The sequence below is a fragment of the Bubalus bubalis genome, chromosome 18 (assembly GCF_019923935.1).
Source record: "Bubalus bubalis isolate 160015118507 breed Murrah chromosome 18, NDDB_SH_1, whole genome shotgun sequence".
Taxonomy (NCBI): domain Eukaryota; kingdom Metazoa; phylum Chordata; class Mammalia; order Artiodactyla; family Bovidae; genus Bubalus; species Bubalus bubalis.
In genome coordinates, this window is record NC_059174.1 from 57,060,175 (window position 1) to 57,075,415 (window position 15,241).

Below are 15,241 nucleotides of genomic sequence, written 5' to 3' on the forward strand. Positions count from 1 at the left end.
TCATTGTTTAAGACTTGAAATAGCTCAACTGGAATTCCATCACCATCACTAGCTTTGTTCGTAGTGATGCTTCCTAAGGCCCACTTGACTTCCCATTCCAGGATGTCTGGCTCTAGGTGAGTGATCATACCATCGTGATTATCTGGGTCATGAAGATCTTTTTTGTACAGTTCTTCTGTGTATTCTTGCCACCTCTTTAATATCTTCTGCTTCTGTTAGGTCCATACCATTTCTGTCCTTTATTGTGTCCATCTTTGCATGAAAAGTTCCCTTGGTACCTCTAATTTTCTTGAAGAGATCTCTAGTCTTCCCCCATTCAATTGTTTTCCTCTATTTCTTTGCATTGATTACTGAGGAAGGCTTTCTTATCTCTCCTTGCTGTTCTTTGAGACTCTGCATTCAGATGGGTATATCCTTCCTTTTCTCCTTTGCCTTTCGCTTCTCTTCTTTTCTCAGCTATTTGTAGGCCTCCTCAGACAACCATTTGCATTTTTGCATTTCTTTTTCATGGGGATTGTCTTGATCACTGCCTCCTGTACAATGTAACGAACCTCCATAGTCCATAGTTCATCAGGCACTCTGTCTATCAGATCCAATTCCTTAAATCTATTTCTCACTTCCACTGTATAATCGTGAGGGATTTGAGTTAGGTCATACCTGAATGGTCTAGTGGTTTTCCCCACTTTCTTCAGTTCAGTCTGAATTTGGCAATAAGGAGTTCAAGATCTGAGCCACAGTCAGCTCCTGGTCTTGTTTTGCTGACTGTGTAGAGTTTATCCACCTTTGGCTGCTAAGAATATAATCATTCTGATTTTGGTGTTGACCATCTGGTGATGTCCATGTGTAGTCTTCTCTTCTATTGTTGGAAGAGGGTGTTTGCTATGATCAGTGCATTCTCTTGGCAAAATTCTATTAGCCTTTGCCCCGCTTCATTCTGTACTCCAAGGCCAAATTTGCCTGTTACTCCTAGTATTTCTTGACTTCCTACTTTTGTATTCCAGTCCCCTATAATGAAAAGGACATCTTTCGTGAGTGTTAGTTCTAGAAGGTCTTGTAGGTCTTCATAGAACCATTCAACTTCAGCACTTCAGCATCACTAGCAGGAGCACAGACTTGGATTAATGTGATACTGAATGGTTTGTCTTGAAATGAACAGAGATCATTCCGTCGTTTTTGAGATGGCATCCAAGTACTGCATTTCGGACACTTGTTGACTATGAGATACTCCGTTTCTTCTAAGGGATTCTTGCCCACGGTAGTAGATATAATGGTCATCTGAGTTAAATTCACCCATTCCAGTCCATTTAGTTCACTGATTCCTAAAATGTCAATGTTCACTCTTGCTATCTCCTGTTGACCACTTCCAATTTACCTTGATTCACCGACCTAACATCCAGGTTCCTATGCAATATCATTCTTTACAGCATTGGACTGTACTTCCATCACCAGCCACATCCACAACTGGGTGTTGTTTTTGCTTTGGCTCCAGCTGTTCATTCTTTCTGAAGTTATTTCTCCACTGATCTCGAGTAGCATATTGGGCACCTCCTGACCTGGGGAGTTCATCATTTCAGTGTCCTATCTTTTTGCCTTTTCATACTGTTCATGGGGTTCTCAAGGCAATACTGAAGGGTTTGCCATTCCCTTCTCCAGTGGACCACATTTTTTCAGAACTCTCCACCATGACCCGTCTGTCTTGGGTGGCCCTACATGGCATGGCTCATAGTTTCATTGAGTTAGACAAGGCTGTGGTCCATGTGATCAGATTGGTTAGTTATCTCCCACTGAAATGTGAAACTGAGTTCTGTTCCCAGAACCGAAAATGAATTCCACAAATTCAAAAACACTCAGATGGGCAAAGTTTATTTTAAAAGATAGAGATACAAAGTTCTTACCATAGACAATGAGAGGGTGTGAGATAACCACAAAGACGGGAATAACAGCAGATTTGTATCTTTATTAGAATTGATCTTTTCTTATTTGGTTGGCTTGGGGCCAGAGGTGTGTGATTTCTGAGCAATCAGTTCAAATGTCCCAATGTCCAGTGTGTCATTTTTATGCCTTTCTGGGATCCCCCAGTTTCTCAGTATCTCCAGACATTACGCTGCCATCCGTCGACCCTTTCTCAAGACCACACATCATTGTTTAGGGACCAAATGCATCTTTAAGTGATAATGCCCATCCTAATAGAAAATAAAATAACCCAAACAATTGAACTGGGGACATGAAGCAACCATTTTTACATTCCAAAAGAGTTACAACTTCCCATGAGTGAAAAGTGTATGCATTATACTTTTAAAAAGATTTATTCATTTATTTACTTATTGTTGGCTGTGCTGGGTCATAGTTGCAGGGAGCAGCGTCTACACTCCCGTTGTGGTGCTCAAGCTTCCCATTGGGGTGGCTTCTCTTGTGGAGAACAGACTCTGTGCCCACAGGCTTCAGTATCTGCCGCTGTAGGCTCAGTGGCTCATTTGTGGTTCTCGGACTTAGTTGCTCAAGGACATGTGGAATCTTCCCAGACCAAGGATCAAACCAGTGTCCCCTGCATTGGCAGGTGCATTCTTAACCACTGGACCACCAGGGACGTCCCATGCATAGATTTTTAAAAATAAATCAATAGTAATATTTTATTGAGGTGTTATTCATTTGGCAATGAAATACCAATGATAGTTTTGGATGTGTAAACTTTAAAAAAAGACGAGACGAAGAGGAAACTAAATGACATTGGATGATAAAGTAACGTGGCCCAGGAGGCTCCCCCTTGTGCTGGAGAGAGGAAGCGCGGCTGACAGTTCTAGACCCCAGGACAGTGGGAGGAGGATTGGGGAGATGACTCCTGGCGCCACCAGCGTGGGCACCAGACAGATACCCAGGAAAAGACCTTCTGTGGTGAGAATGAAGGGTGAGTTTTTGCAACATGATACCTAGTATCTGATTGAAGCTATTTCCTGTCTTCAAGGACTGTTTGTTCTTGCTGTCCCCAATCCATACACAAAATACGATTGTATGTACTGCTGATGAAATGCAGGAAGATATCTACCAGGAAGAAAACATTTAAAAACTTCCCCATGGACAATTGCATCAAAGAGAATAAAATACCCAGGAATACATTTCATCAAGGAGAAAAGACATAAGACATGGATGAAAGAAACTGAAGAAGACATAAAGAAATTGAAAGCTATACCATGCTCACGGATTGGAAGAATGAATATTGTGAAAATGTCCATTGTAGCCTTGCAATACAGATTCAATTCAATCCTTATCTAAAATACCCATGGCATTTTGAAAAGGGCTAGAACAAATAATCCTCAAATTTTACTGAAGCCATCAAAGACATCAAATAGTCAAAACAATCTTGAGAAAGAAGGACAAAGATGGAAGCATGACACTCTCTGATGTCAACTCTACTACAAAGCTACAGTAATTGAATACAGTCATTAACATTGTATATGCTGGCAGCTGGTAACTAGGTCCTGTCAGGGTGATCATTTTGTAATATATTTTGTGGTGGGGCATTCTGTTGTACACCTGAAACTAACACAAATTTATACATCATCTATACTTTAATTTTAAAAAGATATGGAGATATGCAAAGATTTCATAATTGGACAGCCAGCACACTGCATACAAATGAAAACACTGACGAGAGGATCTCATAAAATAATTTTTAGACTCCTGCACAGCAAAGAAGAGAGAGAGAAGAGGGGGAAAGAAAGTCACAAGTCAAAAGACTCACTTTGTAAAGGGTAAATTAGAGGTTTGGAATTACCATGTACCCACTACTATATATAAAGTAGATAACCAACAAGTACCAAATATATCACACGGGGAACATTACTCAGCATCTTGTAGTAAGCTATGATAGAAAACAACCTGAAAAGAATATATATGTTTTATATATATTATACATGGAAAACAACCTGAACAGAATATATATATATATTTGATTGTATGTATATAACCAAATCACATTGCTGCACTGTGAAACTAACACAACATTATAAACCCATTAACTACAATTTTAAAAATACACATACAGAACAAATCTATTTCCTTTTTTCAAAAAAGACTGCCCAATTTGTATTATTAAATGAGCAAGAAACCAAACAGGGATTTCACAAAAGGAAAGTCAAATGGTTCAACATCATTGTGAATGGTTGTTGCTGAGCCATGAAAGACGCCGGGATTCTTGGCCTCCAGAGGAGAGGAATTCAATTAGGGGTGAGGCTTGATCCTGCAGAGCTTTTGTGTAATAAAATTTTATTAAAGTATAAAACAGATAGAGAAAGCTTATGACATAGACATAGGTGAAAGAGGAGAGCGAAAAAGCTGGCTTAAAACCCAGCATTCAAAAAACTAAGTTCATGGCATCTCGTCCCATCACATCATGGCAAATAGATGGGGAAACAATGACAGACTTTATTTTGGGGGGCCCAAATCCTTGCAGATGGTGGCTGCAACCATGAAATTAAAACATGCTTGATCCTTGGAAGAAAATCTATATTTCCTTCCAAACCTAGACAGCATATTGAAAGCAGAAACATTTCTTTGCTGATAAAGTTCTGTATAGTCAAAGCTATGGTTTTTCCAGTAGTCATGTATGGATGTGAGAGCTGGACTATAAAGAAAGCTGAGTGCCAAAGAATTGATGCTTTTAAACTGTGGTGTTGGAGAAGATTCTTGAAAGTCCCTTGGAATGCAAGGAGATCCAACCAATCCATCCTAAAGGAAATCAACCTTGAATATTCACTGGAAGTGTTGCAGGAAGGGGGACCCCTTCCAGGGCCTGAAACTGGGCTCTTGTCCAACACTCAGAAATGGATTGTCCGAGGAGTCACATGTGCTGACAAACAAGAGATTTTATCGGGAAAGGGCACCCAGGTGGAGAGCAGCAGGGTAAGGGAACCCAGGAGAACAGCTCTGTCACATGGCTTGCAGTCTGGGGTTTTATGGTGATGGGATTAGTTTCCGGGTTGTCTTTAGCCAAACCTTCTGGCTCAGAGTCCTTCCTGGTGGTACATGCCTTGTTCCGCCAAGATGGATGCCAGAGAGAAGGATTCTGGGAGGTGGTCGGACATGTGGTGTCTCCATTTGACCTTTCCAAAACTCTTCTGGTTGATGGAGGCTTATTACTTCCATGTTCCTTACCAGGACCTTCTGTCGTAGAACGCCTCATGCAAATGTTACTATGGTGCCTGGCCAGGGTGGGTGGTTTCAATCCGTGTGCTTCCTCTAACAGAAGGAATGATGCTGAAGTTCCAATACTTCGGCCACCTGGTGTGAAGACCAACTCCTCAGAAAAGGCCCTGATGCTGGGAAAAATTGAAGGCAGAAGGAGAAGGGGACAACAGAGGATGAGACGGTTGGATGGCATCACCGGCTAAATGAAAAAGAGTTTGAGCAAGCTCAGGGAGATGGTGAAGGACATGGAAGCCTGGCATGCTGCCCTGCAAAGAGTCGGACACGACCGAACAACTGAACAACAACAAGCCTTGTCTCTCCCGTGGAAACTCAAAGAAAGGCTTCCGCGCTCTCCTGCTCCTTGAGCACAACCTCATGCTTCCCCCTGGGCCCTGCCCTGATGAGGGACCATGTATTCTTGGAAAATGAAAGTAATAAAAGTCTCTTTTCAATGGAATTTACTCTTTGTGTCATCAGACAGTCACCTGTACAAACTAAAAGATTAAAACCCTTGGGTGGAAAGGAGACAGATTTGGAGTCAAGCATTTCCAGGGGGAAGCTCGCAGTGATGTCTGCACGTCTGTCCTCTGGAAACGTGCTGGGAGCCCAGAGGGTTCTGAGCTCACCAGGTGAACTCTCTGTCTGCAGGTCCTCAGCCCTGCATCTCCAGGATCCTGGTGCTGCAGATGGGGGCAGCGTCCAGGGCGGGAGACCCTGGAACCCAGCTCAGCTGTGCAGGAGGGTTGCTGTCAGCAACACAGAGCAGTTGCAGTGCCTGGCTCTCTGAGATGAGAAGGGACGAGGTGTTCTGCAGAATCTTGAGGGCTTTGGGGGATAGCCCAGCAGGAGAGCTGGGGGAGGCTGAGGTCTCACCCTCTGGCCTTCCCAGGATCTATTAACATCTGTGCATATGTCTTTGTGTGTGTTGCATGTGTGTGTGGTTTAGTGCATGGGAGGTGGGGCGGGGTGGTGATTTTCTCCTTGCTCTTCCCATATCTGATCACACTCAAGCCCACTCCCCTTCCCCACCTTGGAGGCGGTCCCAGGAGCAGGACTCAGCCCTGGAGAGGAGAGGTCCGGTCCTACCTGTGATGTTTCTGAAGGAGAGGCTGATGCGGAGGTTCCTCGGAGCATCTGGGGCAGAAAGACATGGGCTTGCTGCAGAGGGAGGAGTGGGATGGAAACTGACCAACACCCAAGGAGGGAAACCAGGAAGTGGGGGGGGGGTGCTGTCCTTCACGGCCACTCCCCACCTCAGCTCCCAGGGTGCAGACCCATAGACCAGTAGGCTGGCCTTCTCTCTACACATGCGCACACACACACACACACACACCACTGCCCTCAGGGACTCAGCCACCCCTCCACACTCACAGGAGATATTGAGCTGAATGGCTCTCTCCATGGTCATCTGAAATCCTTCGAGATTCATCCAATAGGTGAGGTCAGTGCTGTGGTCCTTGGGCCTTGGGGTGGGGGTGAGCTTCAAGGAATGGAGAGTCTCTGGGTGCAGCAGCAGCAGTACCATATCCTCATTCTCCAGCCCAGGTCCAGGTTCCTCTGTCAGGGAGGAAGTGCCCCGAATGTGGGAAAGGAAGGAGGAAGCCCCAGCAGGAAGCCGGGAAAGCAGCAGGTGATGAAGACTGGCTGGCCAAGAAGGGGAAGGTAGATTCCATAGGCAGGGCTGGGGTGGGGGGTCGATGAGAAGTCACACTGTTTCACGTTCTCCCTCCAACCCCTCCCCCCTTCCCCCTGCCGCAGGCTGCAGGGGAGAGCATGAAGCCCCAGAGCTGGCGAGGTTTCTCCAGATGTGACTCTGAAGTGTTGTTGTTTACTCACTATGCTGTGTCCTACTCTGCGACCCCAGGGACTGTAGCCTGCCGGGCTCCTCAACCCATGGAATTACCCAGGCAAGAATACTGGAGTGGGTTGCCATTTTGTTCTCCAGGGGATCTTCCCAACCCAGGTACTGAACCTGCATCCTCTGCATTGCAGCCTGACTCTTTACCACCGAGATACCAGGGAAGCCCGGATGTGACATGATCACCTTCCGAATGAGTTTCATGTTCACCATGGGATCGCCCCGGGAGCAGCGAAACCAGAAAAAGGGAAACGAAGTCCAGCCCCTGTCATCCGGCTTGACCCACCTGCCGCTGAAAAACACAGAACGTTCTGGAAAAGAATATTGAAAAATTTATCAAAACCATTCCACTTCAGGCAGGAAAAAAGTTTCCAGACCCCAAAACACTGGAGGATGGAGCCCAGGAAGGAAAACTTGAGCATTAAAGCTCCTTGGCCCAGAAGGGTTGTCAGAACATGGCACAGGCCTACGGGTCTACGTGGACCTGAGTGTCTGTAGGACCAGCCCCCGGGGTGCTGCTGCTGCTGCTGTAAATTCAGTCGTGTCCGACTCTGTGCGACCCCATAGACAGCAGCCCACCAGGCTCCCCCGGCCCTGGGATTCTCCAGGCAAGAACACTGGAGTGGGTTGCCATTTCCTTCTCCAATGCATGAAAGTGAAAAGTGAAAATGAAGTCGCTCAGTCGTGTCCGACCCTCAGCGACCCCACGGACTGGAGCCCACCAGGGTCCTCCGTCCATGGGATTTTCCAGGCAAGAGTATTGGAGTGGGGTGCCATTGCCTTCTCCGGGGCACAAGCCCATGCAAAACGGGGTGGCTGAACTGAGTGCCTTGCCCCGCTCAGTGTGGACCCCCGAAGCCCGGACTTCACAAGAATGGAATTAGGACCCCTCACACTGCATGCTCTTGTTTTTAAAGCCACGTGAAGGCTCAAGCCATGTGTGGAAATAACCTGTGATCTCAATGCTCTTTAGGATTGATATTATATAAGGTTTCCTAAATTTGACAGTGCCGCTAAACATTTTACACCCTTCCAGTAACCAGTTCTGGAAACAAACAAACAAACAAAAAACAAACCTTTCTTTAATATTTATTTAGAAATACTCTGTTTACATTTGTTAGTTTCTTAAAGTGTAAAAATCTTAAAATTTTTTCAGAGGGAGGAAGGATAAATTGGGAGATTGGGATTGACAAATGCACACTACTGAATCTAAAATAGATAACCAACAAGGACCAACTGTATAACCCAGGGAAGTATACTAAGAATGTCGTAAAAAAGTATAATGGGAAAGAATCTGAGGAGAATATACGTATATCACTGAATCACTTTGCTGTACTGTGAAACTAACACAGCATTATAAATCAATTATATTTTGATTTTTAAAAAGTCACATCCAGTCTAAAGAATTCAAATTAACAAGAAAAAGACTGCCCAATTTTTATTTTAAATGGGCAAAGATCCAAACAGGAATTCCACTAAAGAAGATATTCAGATGGCTCAACATCATTGTACATGAGGGAAATAAACTAAAAAGGCAAGGAGATACTGCCACAGTGGAGTGTAGTGCTGAAAACTGACCATGTAGGCCATACAAGTGCTGCTGAGGGTGTAGAAAGCTCAGAACCCTCATTTATGACCATGGAATATAAACTCATCTAACTACTTAAAAGAACTCTCTGAGGCTACCTTCTCAAACTAAATATATGCCAAATTTATGATGAAGCAGTTCCACACCCACCAGGAGAAAAGTGCTAGCCCTCCTATTTTCATCACACCATTCACATCAACGTTACCTTGAATGAGCCAAAATTTGCAAACGAAGGCAATGTCATCGTATTTTAGGTCCATACATAACTGGAGGAATAGTCATACGTAAAATACTATTTTCAAGACAAAACCAAGCAAAACCAACAATAAGTTATCGATACATGTAACAACATGAGTAATCTCATGCTAAGCGAGGTAAGTCAGAAAGTCTCCTTTCAATGGTATTGAATCTTCCTACTGTCACGCAGTCATCTCCACAAATAAAGGCTCGTAGATGCAAACGACACAGGGTTGGAGGCGAGAGTTTCCAGGGAGAAGCACACTGTGATGTCCCCACGTCTGTCCTCTGGGCTCTGCATCCTCAGGTGAATCTCGTCATGACAGGGAGCCAGGCTCAGCCACACCCCTCAGCCCAGCTCCCTAGTGGCCACCACACCTGCAGAGCCAACAGAGTCTCAGGTCAGAGAGGCAGACCCATTTCATTCATTCTGGGCTCTGCCTCAAGGCAGGTGTGATCTTAGTTCCCCAACCCGGGATCGAACACCTGCCCCATGCAGTGGAAACCCAGAGATTCAACCACTGGACGGACAGGGAAGTCCCTGGAGAGTCACACAGTTTAGCTCCAGGCAGGACAGGACCGCCCAGCCCCACCGGCAACTCCAGAGCCATTCCTCGGACTTCCCTGCAGGGGAACAGGTGTGCTCACCTGGTGTAGTAGGTCCAGGTGAGGCCATAGGTGAGGAGGAAGCCAGCCCCCATGAGGGCCCCTCTGATCAGGGTGAGGACCAGGGGCCAGGAGCCCTGCTGCTCCTCAGCCTCACAGCTGCAGGGAGGGGGGCCTTCTGGGGAAGGGAGAGCGGGTGAAGCTTAGTCCCCAGGCCCAGCCCTCCCAAAGGCACACACCTGCCAAGGCTGCCCGCGCCCAGGACCTGTCCTGAAACTCACTCTGCACAAAGAGGCTGAAGGAAACTTGCTGGGAGCCCAGAGGGTTCTGCGCTATGCAGGTGACTTCTCTATCTCCAGCTTCCACTGTGGTATCTCCAAGACCTCGGTGCTGGAGATGGGGGTAGCCTCCAGGGTGGGAGACCCTTGGAACCAGCTCAGTTGTGCAGAGGGGTTGCTGTCAGCAACACACAGCAGCTGCAGCGCCTGGCCCTCTGAGATGAGAATAGATGAGGCGTTCTGCAGAATCTTGCGGGCTTTGGGGGAGAGTGCAGTGGGAGAGCTGGGGGAGGCTGAGGTCTCATCCTGCCTCCTTCCCAGCATCTCCTGGCCTTGCTCTCTCCTCCCCTGGCTGGCCAGCTGGGTTCCCTGCAGTCCCAGGGCTGGACCTTCACACCCTAAGCAGGCTGAGCCAACGTGTCTGGGCCTCGTATCTTCAGGGGAGGCTTGGTGTCTCAATGGGACAGGCCTGGGCTGTTTGGTGGAAAGAAAACCCAGAGCCTCAAGGCTTGAGTAGTTGATTCAGTGAAGGCAGCAGGAGATGGGACTAAGGAGGCTTTTGTGGAAGAAAGCCACATAATAGAACCATGGTGAAGGAAATGGGCTTTGAACAGGGTGTGTGAGTGTGTATATGTGTGGGGTGTATGTGTGTGTGCCTGTGTGTATGTGTGCATGAGTGCACGTGTATATGTCTGTGAGTGTATGTGTGCATGATGGGTGCCTGTGCTGTGGGTATATCTCTGTGTGTATGTGTACATGTGTGATGTGTATGTGCCTGTGTGTATGGGCATTTCTGTGCGTGTCTCAGTGTATGTTCATGTGTATGTATTATGTGTGTGTGAATCTCTGTGTGTATTGCATGTGTGTGTGGTCTAGTGCTTGGGAGGTGAGGCAGGGTGGTGATTTTCTCCTTGCTCTTCCCATATCTGATCACATTCAAGCCCACTCCCCTGCCCCATCTTGGAGGCAGTCCCAAGAGCAGGACCCAGCCCTGGAGAGGAGAGGTCCGGTCCTACCTGTGACATTTCTGAAGGCGAGGCTGATGCGGAGGTTCCTCGGAGCATCTGGGGCAGAAAGACATGGGCTTGCTGCAGAGGGAGGAGTGGGATGGAAACTGACCAGCACCCCAGGAGGGAAACCAGGAATGGGGGAGCTGTCCTTCACGGCCACTCCCCACCTCAGCTCCCAGGGCGCAGACCCATAGACCAGTAGGCTGGCCTTCTCTCTACACACGCACACACACGCACACACCCACACACACACCACCGCCCTCAGGGACCCCGCCGCCCCTCCACACTCACAGGAGACGTTGAGCCGGACGGTTCTTTCTAGGGCCACCTGCGATCCCTGGAGTGTCACCAGACAGGTGAGGTTGGTGCCGTGGTCCTGGGGCCTCGGGGTGAGGGTGAGCTCCGAGGAGTGGAGGGTGTCTGGGTTCATGGCATCAAGGGCGTCCCCCGCCCAGGAGAACAGGAGAGGGTGTGGCTCATCACAGGCTAGTGACAGTCTGCAGGTCAGCTTTGTGGGGCGGCCGGACTCCAGAGGCTCCAGAAACTGGATGTCGGGTTTCTCTGGAGAAAGGGAGATGAGGAGACAGAGGGAGATGCCTGGAGGCAGGGGTGTGGGGACCCAGAGGGTCAGGGTCACAACTCCTTCCCAGTTCTGGGTCTCTCCTGAACCCTCAAACCCCAAGACCTGGAGCAGGGAGGGCTGCTATACCCTGTTCCTGTTCTAATAGAGGAGTCTCCATGGGCCAGGGTCCTCTCCTGGGCCCCCTGTCATACCTGTCACCTGCAAATTCAGCTTCTTCTCTATGTAACTGTATCTCACAGTAGGTCCTCTCTCCACTCGCAAGTAGTAGACTCCTGAGTCGCTCAGCCTGGCCTCTCTGATGCTCAGGGAGCAGTTGTTGTTCCTGGGGTCCCCGAGGAGGCTGAATCGGCCCTGGGTTTCTGGCTTCACTCGTTTCCTTCGGTCGTTTGTGGCCACAACATCATTGGTATAGGGGTCTTTTTCCCGGAACCAGTAGATGAAGAGTTCGCCAGAGGAATACCAGGGATATCCCGAATCCCAGGGGTAGGAGAAGGAGCAGGGCACGTGGACGTCCATGCACGCCTTCACCGCCACTGATTCCTGCACTCGGAGCTCATACCCTAGAAGCTCCTGCAGGGACCCTAGGGGACACAGAGGCTCAGCGGCAGCTCCAGCCCCTCCCCACGCGTGCTCCCCCACCCCAGCCGTGAGCCCTGTCCCCCACCCTCCCCCACTCACCCCCCCACAGCAGGGGCAGTAGCAGCAGGGGCACCATGTCCGCATCCGCCAGCACAGAGCTGGTTCAGGTCCCTCTGCTGGGGAGGGAAGCGCCCCGAATGTGGGGAGGGAACGAGGAAGCCCCAACAGGAAGCCAGAGGGTGACAGAGACAGAGCCTTGGTCAAGCACAGAAGGGGAACTTGGACGCCCCAGGCCATGCAGGAGGGGCGGCCCTGAGAAGGCAGAAGGTCCCACCCACACCCCACACCGCAGGGGGAGATCCTAAGGCCCCCAGAGGCCGAGAGGCTTCACTGCACGTGGCTCTGACATGACCACCCGTCCAGTGATGCTCGGGTCCACGGTGGGATCGCCCAGCAGCCGGCAGAACCAGAAAAGAGAAACCGTGTCCAGCCCTGGTCATCGGGTGGGACCGACCCTGCAACAGAGAAACACTGAACTTTCCGGAAAAGAACATTGAAAGATTTCTCAAAACCATTCAGACTTGGGCAGGAAGACTCACACACGCTGGAGGGTGGAACCCAGGAAGGAAAGCTGAGCGTGAAAAGCTCCTTTGCCCAGAAGGGTTTTCAGAACAGGGCACACGGGCTGTGCGTCTTCATGGATCTGAGGGTCTGTGGGCCCAGCCGACCCGGACACAAGGCCACGCAAAGTGGGGTGGTAAAGGAAGAACTTTGCCCCATTCAGCAGGGACCCCAAAGTCCAGACCTCACACAGAAACACAGTTCACGACCCCTCACTCTGGATGGCCTTCTTTTCAAAGCCACATGAGGGCTTAAGTCATGTGTGGAAAAAACCTGTGAACTTGCTGCCCTTTCGGGAGAAAATTCTTTAAGATGCAGAAATTTGACTATGATCATAAACGTTTTAGACACTTTCAGGAAGAAGCTATGGGACTGATGGAAAGTTTCTTTTACAGTTAGATAGAAATATTAATATATGTTTTACTTTTTTAAACTACAGAAACAAAAAGAAATGTCCGTCAATCAATCAATTATCTTCTTTCTACTCTGTTTTAGATATAATTAATCTTATTTCCTCATATAATGGGCTTCCCTGCTAGCTCAGATGGTAAAGAATCTGCCCTCAGTGTGAAGACCAGGGTTCGATCCCTGGGTCAGGAAGATCTCCTGGAGAAGGGACTGGCAACCCACTCCAATATCCTTGCTTGGAGAATTCCATGGACAGAGGGCCCTTGCAGGCTACAGTCCATGGGATCACAAAGAGTCACACATGGCTAACTAACACTTTATTAGTAGAATACTCATATTAATTAATATACATGATTCTTCTCCTAAAACGAGGCAATCAAAGAGGATCAGGCCAAAAGTATGGGGAACAGGTTTTATGCAGGTGTGATAGGTGTGTCTGACTTGTGAGAAAAATGGTATGGTGGCCCAGTGCTTAGCACTCTGCACTCTCACTGCCTCTGGCCCAACTTCAATCCCTGGTCTGGGAACTAAGACCCCACAAGCCCTAGGTCATGGCTTAAAAAAAAAGGAAGAAAGAAAACTAGTCTGCAATAACTGTCTTATCTTTTGGTTTTCAGCATTTTATGTTTTGTGATTGATTACATAGGTTTCTCATTTCGAAAGAAACTCAGATGTGATGTGCCTGTGATATTGAGACTTTTAGGAAATATATATTTGACCTTCATCCACAGTTCCTGGCTGACAGATTCATGCGCTCTTGGAATTTATTGATTGAAAAGAGATATGGCAGCTTCTTTGTTCATTTGCTCTTTGTTCTCAGTCCCTGAAAACACTTCAGGGCCACACCAGAGACCTGGGGGTCACATTTTGTATTTGGGGGTCCATGTGTGTATTGCATTCAGTGACACCATTTTTTTTTTCTTTTTTTTTGCCTAAGGAGGGATCCGAACACTCGAGTCAATGTCAGGCTCCACAGAACCCTGGACTGGCCCTGCCCAGGGTCCAGGTGAACAAGACGGGACGAGCTCTCTCCCTCACTCCTCACCGGTTGCGGGAACAATGCTGGACAAGCAGGCACTGGAGAAGGCCAGGATCCGCAGGGCTGTGCAGCACACCTTCAGAGCGGCTGGTGTCCCGCAAAGGTCAAGCTGGGACGGTCAAAGAACAAGAAACAAGCAGTGCTGGTGAGGACGTGGGGAAAGGGAACCCTTGGGCACTGCTGGTGGGAATGTGAATTGTGCGGCCACCATGGGGAACACTGTGCAGGTTCCTCAAAACTAAAAGTAGAACCTCAAGCACTTTCACTTTGGGCCTTTAAAGAAGATGAAATGGCAATTTGAAAAGATATATGGACCCCATGTTCATGGAAGTGTTATGTACATTATTGAAGACATGGAAACAACTTCCATATCCAATGATGAGAGAATGAATAAAGAAACTGCAGTGTGTGCATACTCGTGATCACTCTTCAGCTATAAAAGAGAAGGAAATCCTGCCTTTACAATACATGGATGGTACGCGAGGGCATTAGGGTAATGAAACACGTTAGACAGAGGAAGAAAAATACTGTATGATCTCAGAGGTAGGTGGAACTGAAAAAAAAAACAAAGAACATAAAGTCATAGATAAAGAGAAATAACTGGTGGTTCTCAGAGGTAGAGAGTGGGGTCTATGGCACAATTGGCAAAAGTGGTCAGAAGGTACACATTTCCAGGAATAAAATAAATAAGTCATGGATATGTAATGTACATCATGGTGACTATATTTAAAATGTTAAGGACACTAATACAGTTAACAATACTGTACTGTACATTTGAAAGGTGCTAAAAGACTAGATCTTAAAATTTCTCATCACACAAAAAAATTTTAGCCTTATAGACATAAATGTTAATTAGGCATGTTTGGTGATCATTTTGTAATATGTACGTATATTAAATCATTATATTGTACACCTGAAACTTACACAATGCTATACCTGTATCTCAGAGAGAATATATGTCTATGTATGTAAAAGATTTGAAAAACGTCAAGTTGGGGGCTTGGATTAGAGTGGTCCAAAACTAAGAGAGTGTTCCCTGGTTGACAGGCTCCAGTGGCCTTTCAACACCTGCATAATGGATTACTTGTGTTACATTGCCTCTGTGGAAATATACAATATGCAGTGTGGCTTCTAGTGTGGCTACTGTCCCTGATTTACTGATTAAGTCTCCAGAGATGAAAACAATGAACACTGGATGATTGCGAATGCCTTTGTGATAAAATTCACAGTGCCTTGGAAATAAAAGAGAA

The 15,241-nt window shown here is 47.4% G+C and overlaps 1 pseudogene; it reads right to left on the bottom strand.

The window, feature by feature from the left end:
• Positions 1-8,135: 8,135 nt before the first annotated feature.
• Positions 8,136-12,420, bottom strand: LOC112580413 (annotated as a pseudogene).
• Positions 12,421-15,241: the final 2,821 nt, after the last annotated feature.